This window comes from Oncorhynchus masou, chromosome 18 (assembly GCF_036934945.1).
Source record: "Oncorhynchus masou masou isolate Uvic2021 chromosome 18, UVic_Omas_1.1, whole genome shotgun sequence".
Taxonomy (NCBI): Eukaryota; Metazoa; Chordata; class Actinopteri; order Salmoniformes; family Salmonidae; genus Oncorhynchus; species Oncorhynchus masou.
The window spans coordinates 70,156,265-70,180,413 of record NC_088229.1 but is presented as its reverse complement, the minus strand read 5'-3'; the positions used below and the strand labels follow the sequence as shown (position 1 = coordinate 70,180,413).

The 24,149-nt window shown below is 45.6% G+C and overlaps 1 long non-coding RNA gene across 3 annotated transcripts in view; it reads left to right on the top strand.

Annotated features, from left to right (window-relative positions):
* LOC135505213 (uncharacterized) overlaps positions 1-4,093 on the top strand; it is a 41,070-nt gene extending 36,977 nt beyond the window's left edge. The window contains exons 3-4 of one of the 3 annotated variants that reach the window (XR_010450235.1): positions 1,800-1,893; positions 3,140-4,093. This is a non-coding gene — a long non-coding RNA (uncharacterized LOC135505213). Of the gene's footprint in view, positions 1-1,799 lie in introns of all 3 variants that reach the window. The other 2 variants (XR_010450234.1, XR_010450233.1) reach the window with 2 other exon arrangements.
* The last annotated feature ends 20,056 nt before the right edge of the window (positions 4,094-24,149 follow it).

The window sequence follows — 24,149 nt, the reverse complement described above, 5'->3', positions numbered from 1 at the left end:
CTGTACCGACACTCAGCACTTGTACCTGTACCTACACTCTGCACCTGTACCGACACTCTGCACCTGTACCGACACTCTGCACCTGTACCGACACTCTGCACCTGTACCGACACTCTGCACCTGTACCGACACTCTGCACCTGTACCGACACTCTGCACCTGTACCGACACTCTGCACCTGTACCGACACTCTGCACCTGTACCGACACTCTGCACCTGTACCGACACTCTGCACCTGTACCGACACTCAGCACCTGTACCTGTACCTACTCTCGGCACCTGTACCGACACTCTGCACCTGTACCGACACTCTGCACCTGTACCGACACTCTGCACCTGTACCGACACTCTGCACCTGTACCGACACTCTGCACCTGTACCGACACTCTGCACCTGTACCGACACTCTGCACCTGTACCGACACTCTGCACCTGTACCGACACTCTGCACCTGTACCTGTACCTACTCTCGGCACCTGTACCGACACTCTGCACCTGTACCGACACTCTGCACCTGTACCGACACTCTGCACCTGTACCGACACTCTGCACCTGTACCGACACTCTGCACCTGTACCGACACTCTGCACCTGTACCGACACTCAGCACCTGTACCTGTACCTACTCTCGGCACCTGTACCGACACTCAGCACTTGTACCTGTACCGACACTCTGCACCTGTACCGACACTCTGCACCTGTACCGACACTCTGCACCTGTACCGACACTCTGCACCTGTACCGACACTCTGCACCTGTACCGACACTCTGCACCTGTACCGACACTCTGCACCTGTACCGACACTCTGCACCTGTACCGACACTCTGCACCTGTACCGACACTCTGCACCTGTACCGACACTCTGCACCTGTACCGACACTCTGCACCTGTACCGACACTCTGCACCTGTACCGACACTCTGCACCTGTACCGACACTCAGCACCTGTACCGACACTCAGCACCTGTACCTGTACCTACACTCAGCACCTGTACCTGTACCGACACTCAGCACCTGTACCTGTACCTACTCTCGGCACCTGTACCGACACTCAGCACTTGTACCTGTACCGACACTCTGCACCTGTACCGACACTCTGCACCTGTACCGACACTCTGCACCTGTACCGACACTCTGCACCTGTACCGACACTCTGCACCTGTACCGACACTCTGCACCTGTACCGACACTCTGCACCTGTACCGACACTCTGCACCTGTACCGACACTCTGCACCTGTACCGACACTCTGCACCTGTACCGACACTCTGCACCTGTACCGACACTCTGCACCTGTACCGACACTCTGCACCTGTACCGACACTCAGCACCTGTACCGACACTCAGCACCTGTACCTGTACCTACACTCAGCACCTGTACCTGTACCGACACTCAGCACCTGTACCTGTACCGACACTCAGCACCTGTACCTGTACCGACACTCTGCACCTGTACCGACACTCTGCACCTGTACCGACACTGCACCTGTACCGACACTCTGCACCTGTACCTGTACCTACACTCAGCACCTGTACCGACACTCAGCTGGGTCGCTGCCTTCTCTTCTTCTTCACATCCATCTTCCTGGACGCTACAGGCCTCATTCTGTTCTTCCTGGGTATCTTTGCTCCCTTCAGCTTCTGGGACCTCTTGGTTTTCTCCAGAACCGTCATCATTTACATTTACATTACATTTAAGTCATTTAGCAGACGCTCTTATCCAGAGCGACTTACAAATTGGTGAATTCACCTTCTGACATCAGTGGAACAGCCACTTTACAATAGTGCATCTATGTTTCTCAGCCTGAACTTCTGGTACGTGGGCAACCTGAAGGTGGACGACTTCCTGCCCAAGTGACCCTCTACTTCTGGGGCTTAGAGAGATACGGAGGTAGAGGTGAGGACTGGTGATGTGGGTCTAGGATGGGCATGGAGTGAAAATGTAGTAATTACAACATAATGTTTTGAAGACAGAGGATCCACCCTGGACATCAATTGTGTCTTTCTATAATCTAGGGTACCAGTGAGGATTTCCTACACTGGAGGACTTGTTCCAGCTGTTGATAAAGCCAGGTGTACACTACACTACTTTTGCCTCTTGCATTAAACAACAGTCTTACCTGTAATTTTTTAATGCTTGGAGCAAATCCAACACAACATATCACTGAGCAACTGCCTCCTTATTTTCAAGCAAAGTAGTTGTTGCATCATAGTATGAGTATGCTTGACATCGGCAAATACTGGGCGCTTTACACCAAAGAAATGGGGTGGAGCTTTACACTAGACACTGGGAGATGAATTCACCTTTCAGCAGGACAATAACCTACAACACAAGGCCAAATCTACACTGGAGTTGCTTACCAAGATGACAGTCAGTGTTCCTGAGTGGCCAAGTTACAGTGTTGACTTAAATCTGCTTGAAAATCTATGGCAAGACTTCAACATTGCTGTCTAGTCATGATCCCCAACAACTTGACATAGCTTGAAGAATTATGAAAATAATATTGGCTAATATTGCACAATCCAGGTGTGTAAAGCTCTTTGAGACTTACCCAGGAAGACTCCCAGCTGTAATGACTCTTAGGCCTCCCAAGAAAACTCCCAGCTGTAATCGCTGACAAAGTTTATTCTAACATGTATTGACTCAGTGGGCTGAGAACTTATGCAATAACTATATTTTAGTTATAAAATGTGTGATTTTTTTTTTTAAAGTGTTGATTTTTCTTCCACTTTGAAAGTACCAAGTATTTTGTGTGGATTGTTGACAAACAAAAATGTACATTTAAATCCATTTTAAGCCCACTTTGTAACAAACGCAGGGTAGCCTAGTGGTTAGGGCGTTGGTCTAGTAACTGGAATGTTGCAAGTTCCAATCCCCAAGCTGACAAGGTACAAATCTGTCGTTCTGCCCCTGAACAGGCAGTTCACCTGCTGTTCCTAGGCTGTCATTGAAAATAAGAATTTGTTCTTAACTGACTTGCCTAGTTAAATAAAGGTTAAAAAAAACACTTGAAAACCACTGCATATCTCGATAGGCCTTCATGGTTTAAATTAAGGCTAAAATGTTCTGAAACACCTTGAAGTGTATAAACATTTGTTTTGGTAAATACTTCCATATTTAGCTGTATTCTATTCTCTTTCAGATTCCTTCTTTGCTGGAACTACATCACTGCATGATGATCATTGAGTGATGTTTACACCTCAACAAGACTGAAGACTTGCATCTAAACATGTGACTGTCGCGTGTTCTGGGACCCTGGCTTTTTATAACGTCGATACTGTTTTGTTTTTGAGGCTGTGAATTTTTGGGGGGTGTTTATCACATTTATGATGTTTTTTTTAAGGTTGATTACAATTTGAATATTACAACACTTTTAAAAAGATTGTGCTGATTTGAATTGTACAAATCTCATTTGACTTTTTTAGAGTTAACAAAAAAAAGCACTGTTACTTTACATTGAAATAAGTTGTTTTCCCCCACTGGTGATTTTCCTATTGTGAAATCCGAGTGTTCAGTTGCTTTCACCAGACAATAGAAACCAGTTAAACTGGGTATGTCACCTACACTGGGGCAGGGAATGCTCTCACTTTACAACAATGGGGTCATGGAAGAAGGAGGAACTGTTTCCAATTACCTTTTATTAGGCAACTAAGGAATATCCCACCAAGTCCCAATGACAAGGACATTTTTCTGTCTTGTTCTGATCAAATATTTACATGATTTCCTGGACGGATTTGATTTTGATTCCCATGTACCTAGAGTAAACCTTGCGTGTGCATTAGTATGTGACATAACTGGTTCAGTGTGGCAAACCCTGGCACACCCATGTACTGTGTTGACATTTAAACTCTCTGCTGGGTGATAATCTCTCTCTGTACACGAGCAATGAAGGCTGGAGAAGTAACCCTGGTCAACAACTCAGAGTAATTGTTTAAGACAACAGGGTAAAGAATGTAGTCGTTTTTATTGAAGTTTCCAGCAGCTATTTGATATGACTGATAATGAGCAGAGAATTTTATTCACCCAAAACTTACGCATTGGGATTGTCTTCAGAGACAAATTGTCAGTTGTGTAAAAGTACTTAAGTAAAAATACTTTTAAAGTACTAAAGTAGTTTTTTTTGGGGGGGGTGTATCTGTACTATAGTATTTCTATTTTTGACAACATTTACTTCAATACATTCCTTAAGAAAATAGTGTACATTTTCCCTGACACCTAAAGGTACTTGTTACATTTTGAATGCTTAGCAGGACAGGAAAATGATCCAATCCATGCACTTATCAAGAGAACATCCCTGATCATCCCTACTGCCTCTGGTCTGGCTGTCTCACTAAACACAAATGTTTCATTTGTAAATTATGTCTCGTAAATGACCTCATCACTGAGCGCAAAGTTGATTGCATGTTTCTCACTGAATCATGACTGACTTCAGACTGTAGTGCCGCTCTTATTACAGCCTCCCCTGGGAGCATCATGCTATACTGTTTAAATGTCAGCCACCAGTGCTGGCCATAACCCTGTAAAGGCCACCAAAGCACTGACCCACTTTCTTTAATGATTTCTCTTAACTATTGTCCTTGTGAAATATGAAAAATCATTGTGTTTGGCAACTTCAATATTCATGTTGACAAAGAGACCAACACCAAGGCCATTGAATGTATTAATCTTTTGAGCTCTATGGACTTTGTCCAACGTGTTACTGGGCCCACCCATAACCGCAACCATACTATGAACCTGCTTATTACCAAGGGGCTTTCTACTGGGCTCACCCATAACCGCGGCCATACTCTGGACCTGGTTATTACCAAGGGGCTTTCTACTGATATATCCTCTATTGTTGATGTTGCTTTATCTGATCACCACTGTGTGTTTTACTACCTTGTTGCCCATAGCACAGGGTAATACTGAACACATTATTAAGAAACACTATCTGACATCTGAAGAGCAGAAAGTTAAAGGTCCATTATGATATTCTGAAAGATAAAACTTGGCATACATAACGAGGCAATTAGAACTTCTTTATTTAACTAGGCAAGTCAGTTAAGAACCGATTATTATTTACAATGACGGCCAAACCCGGACGACGACGCTGGGCCAATTGTGTGCCGCCCTATGGGACTCCAAATCACGGCCGGATGTGATACAGCCTGGATTCAAACCCGGAACTGTAGTGACACCTCTTGCAGTGAGATGCATTGCCTTAGACCGCAGCGCCACGCGGGAGCCCAAGAAATGCTATATGGGTTCATTTTACCAACTTGATCACTATTAATCAGATTAGATTGAGAGTGCTCTTCTCGGCCATTGATGGCCTGATTAAATCCTACCCAGACAAACCTACAGTATGTGAACTTTCCTCCACATCTAAATGTGATAAGATTGTGGCATGTCTCAGAGATAAGATACCCAGCATAATGTTGGTTATCAGTCAAGCAAGACCTGATGAGAAGTCTAATACTGTATGTGACCTAGCCTACCACGTGAAGGCACAAAATATTTATTTTCCCTGGTTGACACAGACATGCTCAGGAAAGTGAAATCACAATTTAAGCCTACCTCAGGGGCGGCAGGTAGCCTAGTGGTTAGAGCTGACAAGGTACAAATCTGTCGTTCTGCCCGAGCAAAGAAGTTAACCCGCTGTTCCCCAGGCGGCAAAGACATGGATGTCGATTAAGGCAGCCCCCCCCCCCCCCACACCTCTCTGATTCATTCCAGTTGAAGGCATTCAGCTATACAACTGACTAGGTATCCTCCATTTTCTTTCCCCTACCTGCCTTCTCGATCCTATCCCCACCACCTTCTCCAAAACAGTTTTAATTGCATATTGTTAAGGCACTTGCCCCACTGCACTAAAAACTGCTATGGTGAAACCCCTTCTGACGGAAAGTAATCCAGAATCTTCAGCTCTTAACAATTTTCTGACAATCTCCAACATCTTAAGCAAAATTCTGGTACATTTGGTTTTCAAACAGCTAAATTACACTATATATACACACAAAAGCATGTGGACACTCCTTAAATATTAGTGGCACCGTCATAGGATGCCACCTTTCCAACAAATGTATGCCCTGCTAGAGCTGCCCCGGTCAACTGTAAGTGCTGTTATTGTGAAGTGGAAACGTCTGGGAGCAACAACTGCTCAGCCGCAAAGTAGTTAGCCACATAAGCTCACAGAATGGTACCGCCGAGTGTTGAAGCACGCAGCGTGTAAAAATCGTCTGTCCTCGGTTGCAACACTCACTACTGAGATCCAAACTTCCTCTGGAAGCAACGTCAGCACAAGAACTGTTCGTCTGGAGCTTCATGAAATGGGTTTTCTTGGCCGAATAGCTGCACACAAGCCTAAGATCACCGTATGCAATTCCAAGCCTCAGATTCTGGAGCAGTGGAAACAGGTTCTCTGGAGTGATGAATCACTCTTCACCAGCTGGCAGTCCGATGGACAAATGTTGGTTTGGCGGATGCCAGGGGAACACTACCTGCCCGAGTGCATAGTGCCACTGTAAAGTTTGGTGGAGGAGGAATAATGGTCTGGGGCTGTTTTTCATGGTTCGGGCAAGGCTCTTAGTTCCAGTGAAGGGAAATCTTAATGCTACAGCAAATACTGACATTCTAGACAATTCTGTGCTTCCAACTTTATGGCAACAGTTTGGGGAAGGCCCTTTCCTGTTTCAGCATGACAATGCCCCCTTTCACAAAGCAATTATTTGTTGAGATCGGTGTGGAAGAACTTGATTTGTTCTGAGGCCGACCTGTTTAGCAAAAAAATTTACATTAAAAAACATGAAATGTTTTGCCTGTTTTCATGTTATTTTGTCATTAATACGTGTCACATATCACTTTGTAAAAAACAATTTAAAAAAACATTTTGTTAATAAAGCCTCATACAAACATTGTCTCCTTTTTTGTTTTCTTGAGTAAGGCAGCTCCAAAATGCAGCCATTTCAGCCAAGCTCAGTGCTTTCTGTAGTGGTGGTGGGGCAGCCAGCGTAGAGGTTGGTAATGTACTCTAGTTGAGCTGTGATTGGCTCAGTGTTCTGTCACTAATGGGAATACTATACCACCGCAAAATCTACGGGGAGAGCTCGTAAATTCAAGCCCCTTGGGTGCTGCCATAGAGTTACATTAGAAGTGCCCATCCAAGAAGTCTCAAGGTCATTGGCCACATATAAAATGACGTTAAATCAAGTTATATCTCCCATAACTTTGATTGGACTGATCATGTCAGCATCATACTTTCAAAATCTTAGCTAGGAAGCTAGACAAGCAGTCATCAACATGAATCACGACGACAATCTTCTGGCAAGTCCTTTTCAATCCTTGTCATTTTAAGAGAAATTACAGATAAAAATGTATTGGTGCTCATCGGACATTGGACATAAACATTACACAACAAGTTGGAAATAGCAAATTCAACAATGATTGGTTTGGATGGAATCAGTGGCTAACTGCAAGCGTTGCAAAGCAATCACTAGCCTGCTATTCAGTGGAGTGGATGTGTGGTCCATGTCTGTGTTTAAGTCTCTTTTCCAAGCTTAAAAGGTTGAATACATTGGCCATGCTGTCAATCCAGCATGACTTCTGCCGCGTTCAAAACAACTAGAAACTCTGGAAAAAAAACAAGCTCCGATTAGGAAAATAAGTTGTGAACGGTCATCTAACTCGGAATTCCAAGTCGGAAACTTGAACTTGTTTCTGGAGCTCTGACCTGAAGATCACTGACGTCATGATTCAACCTTGTTTATTTTCCAGAGTTCCCAGTGGTTTTGAAAGCACCATAAATCCAGAGAATGACAGACTTTGATGACAAAGCTTGATGACAGAATTTGCCCACAAGGACCGCCACCGCCACCTTCCTGTTCAAATGAGCACAGCACAACAAGGTGAGTCCAAAAATGTCTTGTATGGTGCTGCATAAATGATGTAATATGCCAGGGAGATATGTTTACTGTAGCTAAGAAAGTAACACTATGTTTATGTAGTGTAGTAAGCAGTTAGTAGTCCCTGTGCCTCACCCTAATAATTTGGTCCCATAACTTAGCCTACAGTTCTGACTTGGTGGTGCACTATAATGTGATCATTGAATAATAATTTCTCAACTAGCCTACCTGGTTAAATAAAGGTTAAATAAAAATTAAGAAAATCATATTTTAAGAGATTTCATTGTCTGCTTATATGCCCCCTTTATTTATCCTGCGGTTCTGACTTGTTGTACAGGGAAAATACTGTAAGAACGGCTAATGTTCTGAATTCTGTCGCTGTACATTTCAAAAGTGCTAAACAAATAGTTATATTGACTACGTCCATCCTAGCTTGCTCATTAATGTCTTAATCGAAATTACGGATTGCCTCTTATCCGCTCATCATCCCCTTATGCCATAGTTTGTACATCTCAATTGTCAGTAGAAACCACATTTGTTTAAGCAAGTCAGCCATTTCAGCTTAGTTTTTTTTAAAGGCAGTAAAGGAGGCTGAATTTACTGTTTCGCTGCCAGACGAGCCTCTGCTGATAGCCAGGCGTAGTGGTGGTAAGGATTCACTCCATGGTGCTGAAAAGAAAGCTCTGCTCTTGGGACAGCTTTATGTCGGCCCTAACAGTTTGTGGGCAACCGTTATAGCGCAATTAATATATTGTTTAGTGATGAGCAGTGGCTTTGCTGGCATGCATGTAAAAACTGTTTTTTGAGTTTGCCCCACCAAGAATTACATGCTAAAATTCACCACTGCTCCTATACAGAGAGGACACTTGGACATTCTGTATAGCTGATGTCCAATTTCCAAAGGTGTCAGGCATTACTAACTGTTACATTAGCACAGAATCAAGGAATCAGGCTACGGTTGACATTTCACTCAGAAAGTGTTGAAATCCCCCTATCGTTGCCCTGGGGTTAACTTTCCTGTTCACACCAAGCGTGTCTACATCTAAGTATCTGCACTAGCCGGTGCCAACAACCACTGAATGAAGTGCTAGATAACACACACCGAGGTAAGTGAACTCGACACCATGTTGCGTGTCCGTGGTAACAAAGGGGGAGCTGGGATGCTGTTCAACCTGGAGACAGACAGCCCACTGCACTGCCTTGTTAACTCTGCCAATCGTTGACACTTCTGTGGCCCTCTGGTGTCCCCTGTGGCGGTGATGTTTCATTGATCCATGCCAGACCCTCGGGCCTTGCCAGGCACCTGGCTTATTACTGCATTATAAACTCAAGTGACGGTTACTGAATTAAAAAAAGGGGTTAATTATTCCACAATATAAAATACTTTTTTCAGTCTTTCCATGTCTGACGCTGAGAGTGGACGTTATGGTTGCACGACTAGATTGTAACATTTCTTCTAAACACTAGATGGCAGTGTTGTCTCAATGACAGACAACTTGCTGCAATGTTTCGCATCTGTCTGCTTGGACCAGATGACCCGCCTTCACTTGTCTTGCACTGATCTGAAAAAGGTCCAGGATTGGGTTGGTTAATCCGTTAGTTACCTGTCCAAAATTGTAATCAGTAACGTAACTTTTGGATTAGCCAAACTCAGTAACGTAATGATTACTCTGTTACTCTGGATTACTTTCACTTTAAGAGGCTTTAGAAGACAAAAATGAAAATGACCAATTGAACGACATCTATTGCAAGATAAATCAACGTTAGAGTAGACATAGCTGGCCATTAATCAGGCCCTGGATCCGCACTATACAGCTGTTGCAAAAGCTCATTTTTCACTGGCTGTACACTGGTCGCGAAACAATGATTGATAGGCAGTTTATTGGGTTAAAATACACATATACATTTGTAAACAGCCATCCACAAGGCGCAAAACTCTCAATGAGAGAGCAGCAAGTGGGATTCACATCAATGAGCTATTTAAGTGTCATAATATGTGATATCCGTAACGCTCGTATGCTACACCACCGCTGTCCTCCTTGCCTCTAAGCGTTCATTCAAATTGGATGCAAACCATTGGAAGGCAGCTTGGACTGTAGCCTATAAAAGCTATTTTCCCGCGATCCATCAAACACATTTGGTGTGTCGTCATAGTGCTCTCTGACTTGTGGTCAGACTCACTCAGGCGGAACAAATTTACATTTGCGCCTTTTTTCAATGATGATTTGAATGACATTAGCCCAGGTTTACATCCAATTTGTGACAGATTTTCATGCAAATATTCAAACATCTGCATAAAAGAATATGTGCATTTTCCCACCAGAGATGTTTCCATCAAAAGTACTTATTGCGGATAAAAGTCTATGAAAGGCACATCAAGCTCTTCACGTGCACTTTCACCACCCTGTGAAGTCATAAATCGTAGTGGGAGGACCACACAACATAATGTATCATTGCATCGACTACAAGTGTACTTCGATATAATGGTTATAATATCAATATTTGCGCATAGAGGCGTTTCCACACCAATTTCTCAAATAATTAATTTTAACGACACAAAAAGATCCACATTTCTTGCATAATTAATTTTACCGACACAAAAAAGTTTCCACCATGTCGAATGAACAAATTGTACCGCATATCTTGATTCCGTCAGCCCGGTCGTGACTTTGTTCATGCGTCAGGTAATTCATCTGCATGAAATGGTTGGATGGAAACCTGGTTATTGAGAAAGCCATCGTGCTTCCACACCTGCATTGCTTGCTGTTTGGAGTTTTAGGCTGGGTTTCTGTACAGCACTTTGTGACATCGGCTGATGGAAAGAGGGCTTTATAAATCAATTTGATTGAAAACAGAAAGTTGTCGAAGATTTTTTTGCCGCAAACATCCTTTCTGAAATTTAAAATAATACTTTGGTGTAATCATCTAGTTTTTCAAAGGTAATCTGATTACAAAATGTTTGCTGGTACGTAACTGATCAGTTAGTTTTGTTGTAATCCGTTACATGTAATATATTACATGTAATCCTTTACTCCTCAACCCTGAAGAGGTCCAACATTCTGTGTTACCTCCGTTTTCAGATCAGTGCATAAATAGGAGATAAAACAGCAGCTACTTTAGTAAACTATTGAGATGCAGGCCCAGTTCTCGAGTGTTGATCACAGCAGTGCAGAGACATATGGAGGACTATGAACAGTAGAAATCTGACGTCATGGAGCTCCCACTACTCACAACTAATTTAATCTCCCTCTCCCCTCCTAATATGGCTCTTCTTTTCATCTCCCTCTCTCCACTCCTAATCTGTCTATGATTTTCAACGCATCTATCTCCTTCAGAAAGAGCAGGGAGAGACGATGTAAGGACTGTCCCTCGTGTCATTATACACAAGCACAAACAGTGTAACGTTTTCAGTGACATAAACGGGCAAGCTAACTCCACAACATATTTATCTCGAGATTTCTGAAAGTGAAATCCAAAACAAGTTAGCTTGTTTTCCCAATTTGTAAAATTGAGTAAAATTATGCGATGCAACGTTTAGGCGTCTTGAATGCAACTACTCCACTATGTAATGATGTCATCGATAACCGAACGCGCATGCATGCCACATGGAATGTTCTCTATGCACCACGCTTGTTTTGTTGCAAACATTCAAAACGCGTAAAGCACCAGGCATTCAACACGGCAGCTTGTCAAATCGGCCATTTATTCGTTTTATGCATTAGGTTATTAAACGTGGACTGTCGAAACTTATTTCTAATATCCACACCTTTATTTTGACCTCCATAACATTCCGAGTCGCCTGAAGCATTGTGGGTACTATGATTTGTAAACGAGAGGCTGTTCGGCTGCAAAGAAAACCCGGCAGGATCTACTATTTGAATCTGAATCATTTGGACAGGCAAGGGAGTAGCGTCCACCGGGAGACCAGGAGTCTGGCCGCTTTCTAAAATAACCTTTGGTTATACTGTCCCCTCAGTAAAACATTGCCACTCCTACTGACACGTAATTTCCTTTTATTTTGATTGCATAATTTACATGCAAAAATTGATTTTGTGCAGACATACAATAAATAAAGGTAAAGTAAATATATCAACCTATAGTTAGCCAGGTTAGCTATCTTAGCTGTGTAGCATGCAAATACATTTAAACTACAAAACCCGCTAGGTGAATCTTTTTGGTTAACATATGCTTACTGCCAGACTGGTTGATAGAGGTCAAATTGATGTTCCAATCCCAGATTGCCCCTTTAAGACCTTTTTACTTTTAATTATGAAAAATATTATATGATAACAGAGCTGCAGAAGGAGTAAATGAGAAGTGGAGTGTCAGTTCAAAGTTCAAATAAATGCATTAAATGAGCCTGACTTCTGTGTTTCTTCATGATGATGAAATAACCACATTACAGTTTGGCTATAGATAAACCGGCCAGTAGATGGCGATAGTGTTGGTTTTAGTGACAGGCCATTGGTTCCCGGTCTCCAGCTGGATACTATAGAGCAGCGTTTCCCAAACTCAGTCCTGGGGACCCCAAGGCGTTCTGGTTATTTGAATCAGCTATGTCATGCTAGGGAAGAAAGAAAAAAAACGTGCACCCCTTGAGGTCCGCAGGACTGAGTTGGGGAAACCCTGCTAACGAGGCAAGGGGCCAAGAGCCAATGGCGTTCTCACTGAAGGGGCGAGTGAAGCATTTTCACAATTGAAAGGGCGGACGACGTGAGGCAGAAAGAATGGCGCTAAGTACAACATGTACAAAATTTTGTCTCCTGAATACACAAGCTTACTAATTTAATGTAAGATCCAACTATGGGAGTGATGGTTACATACTCCTTTCCTAAAAACCCTGGGATGGAATCGGTTAGTGACAGCTCAGAAATCAAACCTGATGAAAGTGAGGATGTATGCATACCTGTGTCGACAGCTGTGGTGAAGACTCCCAAGCCACACCCCTATGATTAGGATAATGCCCGAGATGATTTTGGCCCAGTGGGAGTAAGATTCTTGGAGAAAGTGGATTCCTGTCTTTTTTCCGACCCATATGTGGTATCAGGCTGGGTAGAGAAGAATCTGTGTACTCTTCACATTGCTACCAACCTTGTTATAACGACAAAAATTAAACATTTGTTAACAGAAAATATTGTTTTCACATATTAATATTATTTAACAGTTTAAGACTGTTCATCATAGGAATTAGTTGTTTTGGGGTGCATTATCCCTTTAACTCCCAGAGCACGTGAATGCGGCATAGGCTTTTATGGTGTGTTGAAGACAACTCGGGAACTCGGAAATCTCAGACTTTTTGACATCAGTTTGTTCAACAACACTGAGAACTGAAAAAAAACGAGCTCCAACTGGAAAAATCTTTTGAATGGTCACTCGGAATTACAAGTTAGAATCTTGGTCATCATCCTAGAGCTCCAACTTCTCTGACCTGTAGATCACTAACGCAGTGTTTAAGACAACTTGGAAACTTGGAATCTCTGATTAAAATTGGTATATGTTGTTTGCGTAGAACTTTCTATTGGTTGATTCTGATATTTTCCAAGTGGGAAACTTTGACCTCATCTTTCTACAAGTCGAAAATTTCAGAATTGTCTTTATTGTGGAATGACGTCATGAGTCCCTTCCCAGCTTCAAGCCTAACTTCAGGACAGCTGCATCCCTCCCTACCTTCAGGTCTACTGTCAGGACAGCTGAGTCCCTTCCTACCTTCAGGCCTAACATCAGGACAGCTGAGTCCCTTCCTACCTTCAGGCCTAACATCAGGACAGCTGAGTCCCTTCCTACCTTCAGGTCTACTGTCAGGACAGCTGCATCCCTCCCTACCTTCAGGCCTAACATCAGGACAGCTGAGTCCCTTCCTACCTTCAGGCCTAACATCAGGACAGCTGAGTCCCTTCCTACCTTCAGGTCTACTGTCAGGACAGCTGCATCCCTCCCTACCTTCAGGCCTAACATCAGGACAGCTGAGTCCCTTCCTACCTTCAGGCCTAACATCAGGACAGCTGAGTCCCGTCCTACCTTCAGGCCTACTGTCAGGACAGCTGCATCCCTCCCTACCTTCAGGCCTAACATCAGGACAGCTGAGTCCCTTCCTACCTTCAGGCCTAACATCAGGACAGCTGAGTCCCTTCCTACCTTCAGGACAGTTGAGTCCCTTCCTACCTTCAGGACAGCTGAGTCCCTTCCTACCTTCAGGACAGCTGAGTCCCTTCCTACCTTCAGGACAGCTGAGTCCCTTCCTACCTTCAGGACAGCTGAGTCCCTTCCTACCTTCAGGACAGCTGAGTCCCTTCCTAACTTGAGGACAGCTGCATCCCTCCCTACCTTCAGGTCTACTGTCAGGACAGCTGAGTCCCTTCCTACCTTCAGGACAGCTGAGTCCCTTCCTACCTTCAGGACAGCTGAGTCCCTTCCTACCTTCAGGCCTAACATCAGGACAGCTGAGTCCCTTCCTACCTTCAGGACAGCTGAGTCCCTTCCTACCTTCAGGACAGCTGAGTCCCTTCCTACCTTCAGGACAGCTGAGTCCCTTCCTACCTTCAGGACAGCTGAGTCCCTTCCTAACTTGAGGACAGCTGCATCCCTCCCTACCTTCAGGCCTACTGTCAGGACAACTGAGTCCCTTCCTACCTTCAGGACAGCTGAGTCCCTTCCTACCTTCAGGACAGCTGAGTCCCTTCCTACCTTCAGGACAGCTGAGTCCCTTCCTAACTTGAGGACAGCTGCATCCCTCCCTACCTTCAGGCCTACTGTCAGGACAACTGAGTCCCTTCCTACCTTCAGGACAGCTGAGTCCCTTCCTACCTTCAGGACAGCTGAGTCCCTTCCTAACTTGAGGACAGCTGCATCCCTCCCTACCTTCAGGCCTACTGTCAGGACAACTGAGTCCCTTCCTACCTTCAGGACAGCTGAGTCCCTTCCTACCTTCAGGCCTAACATCAGGACAGCTGAGTCCCTTCCTACCTTCAGGACAGCTGAGTCCCTTCCTACCTTCAGGACAGCTGAGTCCCTTCCTACCTTCAGGACAGCTGAGTCCCTTCCTACCTTCAGGCCTAACATCAGGACAGCTGAGTCCCTTCCTACCTTCAGGACAGCTGAGTCCCTTCCTACCTTCAGGACAGCTGAGTCCCTTCCTACCTTCAGGCCTAACATCAGGACAGCTGAGTCCCTTCCTACCTTCAGGACAGCTGAGTCCCTTCCTACCTTCAGGACAGCTGAGTCCCTTCCTACCTTCAGGACAGCTGAGTCCCTTCCTACCTTCAGGACAGCTGAGTCCCTTCCTAACTTGAGGACAGCTGCATCCCTCCCTACCTTCAGGCCTACTGTCAGGACAACTGAGTCCCTTCCTACCTTCAGGACAGCTGAGTCCCTTCCTACCTTCAGGACAGCTGAGTCCCTTCCTACCTTCAGGACAGCTGAGTCCCTTCCTAACTTGAGGACAGCTGCATCCCTCCCTACCTTCAGGCCTACTGTCAGGACAACTGAGTCCCTTCCTACCTTCAGGACAGCTGAGTCCCTTCCTACCTTCAGGACAGCTGAGTCCCTTCCTAACTTGAGGACAGCTGCATCCCTCCCTACCTTCAGGCCTACTGTCAGGACAACTGAGTCCCTTCCTACCTTCAGGACAGCTGAGTCCCTTCCTACCTTCAGGCCTAACATCAGGACAGCTGAGTCCCTTCCTACCTTCAGGACAGCTGAGTCCCTTCCTACCTTCAGGACAGCTGAGTCCCTTCCTACCTTCAGGACAGCTGAGTCCCTTCCTAACTTGAGGACAGCTGCATCCCTCCCTACCTTCAGGTCTACTGTCAGGACAGCTGAGTCCCTTCCTACCTTCAGGACAGCTGAGTCCCTTCCTACCTTCAGGACAGCTGAGTCCCTTCCTACCTTCAGGCCTAACATCAGGACAGCTGAGTCCTTCCTACCTTCAGGACAGCTGAGTCCCTTCCTAACATCAGGACAGCTGCATCCCTCCCTACCTTCAGGTCTACTGTCAGGACAGCTGAGTCCCTTCCTACATTCAGGACAGCTGCATCCCTCCCTACCTTCAGGCCTACCTTCAGGACAGCTGAGTCCCTCCCTACCTTCAGGCCTACATTCAGGACAGCTGAGTCCCTCCCTACCTTCAGGCCTAACATCAGGACAGCTGAGTCCCTTCCTACCTTCAGGACAGCTGAGTCCCTTCCTACCTTCAGGACAGCTGAGTCCCTTCCTACCTTCAGGACAACTGAGTCCCTTCCTACCTTCAGGCCTACTGTCAGGACAACTGAGTCCCTCCCTACCTTCAGGCCTAACATCAGGACAGCTGAGTCCCTTCCTACCTTCAGGACAGCTGAGTCCCTTCCTACCTTCAGGCCTAACATCAGGACAGCTGAGTCCCTTCCTACCTTCAGGCCTAACATCAGGACAGCTGAGTCCCTTCCTACCTTCAGGACAGCTGAGTCCCTTCCTACCTTCAGGACAGCTGAGTCCCTTCCTACCTTCAGGACAGCTGAGTCCCTTCCTACCTTCAGGACAGCTGAGTCCCTTCCTACCTTCAGGACAGCTGAGTCCCTTCCTACCTTCAGGACAGCTGAGTCCCTTCCTAACTTGAGGACAGCTGCATCCCTCCCTACCTTCAGGTCTACTGTCAGGACATCTGAGTCCCTTCCTACCTCCAGGACAGCTGAGTCCCTTCCTACCTTCAGGACAGCTGAGTCCCTTCCTACCTTCAGGCCTAACATCAGGACAGCTGAGTCCCTTCCTACCTTCAGGACAGCTGAGTCCCTTCCTACCTTCAGGACAGCTGAGTCCCTTCCTACCTTCAGGACAGCTGAGTCCCTTCCTACCTTCAGGACAGCTGAGTCCCTTCCTAACTTGAGGACAGCTGCATCCCTCCCTACCTTCAGGCCTACTGTCAGGACAACTGAGTCCCTTCCTACCTTCAGGACAGCTGAGTCCCTTCCTACCTTCAGGACAGCTGAGTCCCTTCCTAACTTGAGGACAGCTGCATCCCTCCCTACCTTCAGGCCTACTGTCAGGACAACTGAGTCCCTTCCTACCTTCAGGACAGCTGAGTCCCTTCCTACCTTCAGGACAGCTGAGTCCCTTCCTAACTTGAGGACAGCTGCATCCCTCCCTACCTTCAGGCCTACTGTCAGGACAACTGAGTCCCTTCCTACCTTCAGGACAGCTGAGTCCCTTCCTACCTTCAGGCCTAACATCAGGACAGCTGAGTCCCTTCCTACCTTCAGGACAGCTGAGTCCCTTCCTACCTTCAGGACAGCTGAGTCCCTTCCTACCTTCAGGACAGCTGAGTCCCTTCCTAACTTGAGGACAGCTGCATCCCTCCCTACCTTCAGGTCTACTGTCAGGACAGCTGAGTCCCTTCCTACCTTCAGGACAGCTGAGTCCCTTCCTACCTTCAGGACAGCTGAGTCCCTTCCTACCTTCAGGCCTAACATCAGGACAGCTGAGTCCCTTCCTACCTTCAGGACAGCTGAGTCCCTTCCTAACATCAGGACAGCTGCATCCCTCCCTACCTTCAGGTCTACTGTCAGGACAGCTGAGTCCCTTCCTACATTCAGGACAGCTGCATCCCTCCCTACCTTCAGGCCTACCTTCAGGACAGCTGAGTCCCTCCCTACCTTCAGGCCTACATTCAGGACAGCTGAGTCCCTCCCTACCTTCAGGACAGCTGAGTCCCTCCCTACCTTCAGGCCTACCTTCAGGACAGCTGAGTCCCTCCCTACCTTCAGGCCTACTGTCAGGACAGCTGAGTCCCTCCCTACCTTCAGGCCTAACATCAGGACAGCTGAGTCCCTTCCTACCTTCAGGACAGCTGAGTCCCTTCCTACCTTCAGGACAGCTGAGTCCCTTCCTACTGTCAGGACAACTGCATCCCTCCCTACCTTCAGGCCTACTGTCAGGACAACTGAGTCCCTTCCTACCTTCAGGACAGCTGCATCCCTCCCTACCTTCAGGACAGCTGAGTCCCTTCCTACCTTCAGGCCTAACATCAGGACAGCTGAGTCCCTTCCTACCTTCAGGCCTAACATCAGGACAGCTGAGTCCCTTCCTACCTTCAGGACAGCTGAGTCCCTTCCTACCTTCAGGACAGCTGAGTCCCTTCCTACCTTCAGGACAGCTGAGTCCCTTCCTACCTTCAGGACAGCTGAGTCCCTTCCTACCTTCAGGCCTAACATCAGGACAGCTGAGTCCCTTCCTACCTTCAGGACAGCTGAGTCCCTTCCTACCTTCAGGACAGCTGAGTCCCTTCCTACCTTCAGGCCTAACATCAGGACAGCTGAGTCCCTTCCTACCTTCAGGACAGCTGAGTCCCTTCCTACCTTCAGGCCTAACATCAGGACAGCTGAGTCCCTTCCTACCTTCAGGACAGCTGAGTCCCTTCCTACTGTCAGGACAGCTGCATCCCTCCCTACCTTCAGGCCTACTGTCAGGACAGCTGCATCCCTCCCTACCTTCAGGCCTACTGTCAGGACAGCTGCATCCCTCCCTACCTTCAGGACAGCTGAGTCCCTTCCTACCTTCAGGCCTAACATCAGGACAGCTGAGTCCCTTCCTACCTTCAGGACAGCTGAGTCCCTCCCTACCTTCAGGCCTACCTTCAGGACAGCTGAGTCACTTCCTATCTTCAGGCCTAACATCAGGACAGCTGCATCCCTCCCTACCTTCAGGCCTACTGTCAGGACAGCTGAGTCCCTTCCTACCTTCAGGTCTACTGTCAGGACAGCTGAGTCCCTTCCTACCTTCAGGTCTACTGTCAGGACAGCTGCATCCCTCCCTACCTTCAGGCCTACTGTCAGGACAGCTGCATCCCTCCCTACCTTCAGGCCTACTGTCAGGACAGCTGAGTCCCTGATCATCTTGCAAAAATGTCAGAAAACCTATTTCTTCAATGAGAATCTTGATGAATCCCACAGCCAAGCCACACAGAGAACGGCCTTTTGAACCCAGTTTAATAGTACTTTTCTGTGGGTGTTTTGTCACAAATTTCCACCAGCAGAAGGACAAAAATCAAACGATCCCACACGCTTGCAAATTATTTGTTTTATTCTGTTTAATGTGTAAGCCTTTTGTCAAATAATTTGCTTCAAAAGAACTATCTGCTCTATTTGAAAACGGCAAGATGCTATCTTTACAATGTTTTAGATACTCCCCTCATTAGATCTTGTTCAAAGAAGAGCAGAGATGTGAGCGGTATGTCTTCCCGACAGGCGGCGTTCAGCAGGGCACAGCATTATGAAAAATCCAGATATAAATACTACATAGCATAAATATATTATGACGCTAATCTGTCACATTACATGCAGAGTGAGGAATTAGACCCAGGTGGCAGTTGGATGGGTTTTTTTTCTCTCCATGTTCACACTGACACATTTTACTCCGAGGCCAGTCACTATCATGTGCTCTCCCTCTGGAGAACTTTCCTCATGTACAGTAACTGACACATTTTACTCCGAGGCCAGTCACTATCATGTGCTCTCCCTCTGGAGAACTTTCCTCATGTACGGTAACTGACACATTTTACTCCGAGGCCAGTCACTATCATGTGCTCTCCCTCTGGAGAACTTTCCTCGTGTACGGTAACTGACACATTTTACTCCGAGGCCAGTCACTATCATGTGCTCTCCCTCTGCAGAACTTTCCTCATGTACGATAACTGACACATTTTACTCCGAGGCCAGTCACTATCATGTGCTCTCCCTCTGCAGAACTTTCCTCATGTACGGTAACTGACACATTTTACTCCGAGGCCAGTCACTATCATGTGTTCTCCCTCTGCAGAACTTTCCTCATGTACGGTAACTGACACATTTTACTCCGAGGCCAGTCACTATCATGTGCTCTCCCTCTGCAGAACTTTCCTCATGTACGGTAACTGACACATTTTACTCCGAGGCCAGTCACTATCATGTGCTCTCCCTCTGGAGAACTTTCCTCGTGTACGGTAACTGACACATTTTACTCCGAGGCCAGTCACTATCATGTGCTCTCCCTCTGGAGAACTTTCCTCGTGTACGGTAACTGACACATTTTACTCCGAGGCCAGTCACTATCATGTGCTCTCCCTCTGGAGAACTTTCCTCGTGTACGGTAACTGACACATTTTACTCCGAGGCCAGTCACTATCATGTGCTCTCCCTCTGGAGAACTTTCCTCGTGTACGGTAACTGACACATTTTACTCCGAGGCCAGTCACTATCATGTGCTCTCCCTCTGGAGAACTTTCCTCGTGTACGGTAACTGACACATTTTACTCCGAGGCCAGTCACTATCATGTGCTCTCCCTCTGGAGAACTTTCCTCATGTACGGTAACTGACACATTTTACTCCGAGGCCAGTCACTATCATGTGCTCTCCCTCTGGAGAACTTTCCTCATGTACGGTAACTGACACATTTTACTCCGAGGCCAGTCACTATCATGTGCTCTCCCTCTGGAGAACTTTCCTCATGTACGGTAACTGACACATTTTACTCCGAGGCCAGTCACTATCATGTGCTCTCCCTCTGGAGAACTTTCCTCATGTACGGTAACTGACACATTTTACTCCGAGGCCAGTCACTATCATGTGCTCTCCCTCTGGAGAACTTTCCTCATGTACGGTAACTGACACATTTTACTCCGAGGCCAGTCACTATCATGTGCTCTCCCTCTGGAGAACTTTCCTCATGTACGGTAACTGACACATTTTACTCCGAGGCCAGTCACTATCATGTGATCTCCCTCTGGAGAACTTTCCTCATGTACAGTATCTTTGTAAAGATCCAGCATGAAAGTAGCTTGTTTCGCAATAATTGTCCTGAAAAGGTTTAGCTGAATTCGCTCAGGTACAAACCCGCTGTTGCCATTTTAGCTACTGCACATTCTACGCACAGCACTATGGTATGATTTCTCCCCTGTGTGGGTCATCATATGTCGGGTCAGCCTAGACTTAACATTGTAGAATTTCCCACATTCGCTGCATGCTATTCCCAGTGTCAACAATATACTCCCTCTGGTGATCTCTCATCATGTGTATTTTTTTTAAGCAACAACAAAAGAATAGCCTCTGTCGCAATAGCTGCACTGGAAAACTATATACACCGGTGCTGTTTTAAGAATCTTGGGTCTCTAATGCATTTTCAAAGCACGGCGCACTGGTATGATTTCTCCCTTGTGTGGTTCATAATATGATCGGTTAGAATTGACTTGGGGTAGAAGCTTTTCCCACATTCATTGCACTGATGTCGTCTTCCCTGCATTTACAATCACATGCGTCAACAGTTTTACCTTAGACTTGAAGCTTTCACCACATTCATTGCACTGATATATATGCACTACAGTTCAAAAGTTTGGGGTCACATAGAAATGTCCTTGTTTTTGAAAGAAAATGACATTTTTTTTGTCCATTAAAATAACACCATATTTATCAGAAATACAGTGTAGACATTGTTAATGTTGTAAATGACTATTGTAGCTGGAAAAGGTAAGATTTTTTTATGGAATATCTACATAGGCGTACAGAGGCCCATTTTCAGCAACCATCACTCCTGTGTTCCAATGGCACGTTGTATTAGCTAATCCAAGTTTATAATTTTAAAAGGCTAATTGATCCTCAGAAAACCCCTTTGCAATTATATTAGCACAGCTGAAAACTGTTGTGCTAATTAAAGAAGCAATAAAAACTGGTCTTCTTTAGACAAGTTGAGTATCTGGAGCATCAGCATTTGTGGGTTCGATTAGAGGCTCAAAAAGCCCAGAAACAAAGACCTTTCTTCTGAAACTCGTCAGTCTATTCTTGTTCTGAGAAATGAAGGCTATTCCATGTGAGAAATTGCCAAGAAACTGAAGTTCCCGTACAACGCTGTATTACTACTCCCTTCACAGAACAGCGCAAACTGGCCTTAACCAGAATAGAAAGAGGAGTGGGAGGCCCCGGTGCACAACTGAGCAAGAGAAGAGGACAAGTACATTAGCGTGTCTAGTTTGAGAAACAGACGCCTCACAAGTCACAGCTTCATTAAATAGTACCCGCTAAACACCCGTCTCAACGTCAACAGTGAAGAGGCTACTCCGGGGTGCTTGCCTTCTAGGCAGAGTTACAATGAAAAAGCCGTTTTTCTAGGCCTTTTGACACACAGTCGACAGATTATAATTTTCATAACAACATAAACTAGCTTTTTGTAACAGTAACGAAAGTCGATACAAAGCTGCCCTTTGTAACTTTATCTACGGTTTGAAAACCCAATCCAATACAATAGTTTTTGTGAGATATGTTCTCCTCCTTGGAACAGTGAGTTCATCTTGCGATTCTTTTATGGTTTTCTCCAGTGGTACTGAGATCTGTCCAGCAGCCAATACAAACCGTTCAGTAAGATACTTATGGAAAAACTGTAGTTTGGACATTTCAGATGTAATGCATGGATGTCAAGGAGTTGGACCATTAGCCCCTTGGCCCATTTTCTTCTTCTTCTTCATCGTGTGGTTTTCCCCAAGACTAGATGTTTTGTTGCCTATTGCTGGCTTTCACAGGTCGGACTGTGAATTGCACATTTTGTTCACAAAAAGGAAAAGGGGAATGGGAGAAAATAAATTGACCCAACATCTAACCCTATATACGCCACTATCCCCAACAAACCCATCCCTTCCCACTACTTTGGCCCTAACAGATTCTACACTAGGTTGTCGGCCTGGGAGGATGAAACCCTCTCAAAACCCACTGTAGTTTTTCTGCAGTAAAACAAAGTATCCAGAAGTGGAGTAGTGTTGATTATCGGTGTGTCCTCCACCCAGAGGGAGTGGGCACTTTGCATTACGTGCCTCGGGACCAGATCTCTATCTTGCTTTGCTCTTCGGAGCAGAGCGTCACTGGAAGGAGTGATTACTGAGGTGGCATTGATTGTTGAAGTGGAACAAATTAAGATGAGGATGCCCAATGTCAGTGATGTCCGCTGTTTTCTGACGGGACGCAGACCCAGTGGTAAGCACGAGTTCCTTTTGAATTTTGATGCAGAGCTTTTGCTTGATACAGTCATGCTAAGATATGCCAGTTATCCAGTGAGAGCTTTTGTTCCGAACCCATTACAGGGTTTCAGATACCAAGCCCATGGTCATGTTGCAGCAGCATGTAGGAGGGAGATTCAGAGATGTGAGAAGTGTGAAGGAGGGCATGAAACAAAGGAGTGTGTAGTTTCGGTGGGAAAAGCTGTGCGTGTCAATTGTGAGGGTGTCCAATGTTGCAGGGGATCAAACATTTCTGGTGAGAGAGACTAAACAGTTTGAGGTTGCCAGTGTTCGAGCAGTGCAGAAAGTGTCATATGCTGAGGCAATGAGGAAAGTAGAGGATGCTGGGAAAATGGTGAGGGAGCCGGAGAGGATCCCTGTGAGTATGAGTGTCCCTGTGAGTAGTAGGCCTGTACAGAGTGACCTGGACAGTTTGTGCTTTAATAAGGTTGGCTTCTTGGCGTTTATTGCTGTGGTCATTAACTCTACAGCGCAAATGGAAACGGAAATCCCAGAAGATTGAATTGGTAGTTGTTCTGAGCAATGTGAAAATTGTTGTGGAAATCTGTAGCTCAAGTTGACAACAAAACCCACAATGAAATGCTCTCTCTCTCTCTCTCTCTGGGCCGGGTGGCTATCAATTTTCGAAGTCTATCTCACCAAGTTCAACATGCAGTTCCTCTCTGCCCAGAGCAAGTGCAGACTGTTGCTATGGAAACAACAGCCCTTTCCCACGTTTCCCACAGACACACATGTAGTAGCTGAGGTGCAAAATCAAAACCAAGCCAGGGAAAAAAAAACAATACTACAACATATGTGTTGTGATAATTGTGTTGTTTGCTCTATAACCTGTTAGTTCATATGCCTTGACATCGTGATATATAGGCCTAATGCAGAAACAATAAGAAGACACAGTGGCAGAATAAATTCAACCACACCTTTGTTTCATCACAAAACCAGAGAGCAACATCTGTCTCCTAAAGTCCACAAAGCATATGCATGTAACAAACAGTTACATGACCTACACAGCATGTAAATTTTTTGGGACATTTTCGGACGACTAAACAAACACCAGAATGTTACGCAAGTCACAAAGAAAACAGGAGCTGCCTCGAATATTCCAGCACCATTTCAACTACAACATTCCAACATCATCAAATCACCTATGCTTAATCTAATACAGGGACAACTAAAAGATTCCCAAAACAATTTTGTCCAACAACATAATCTAAATAGGATGTGGCTGTCCATAGTACTGTGTGTGTGTGTGTGTGTGTGTGTGTGTCAA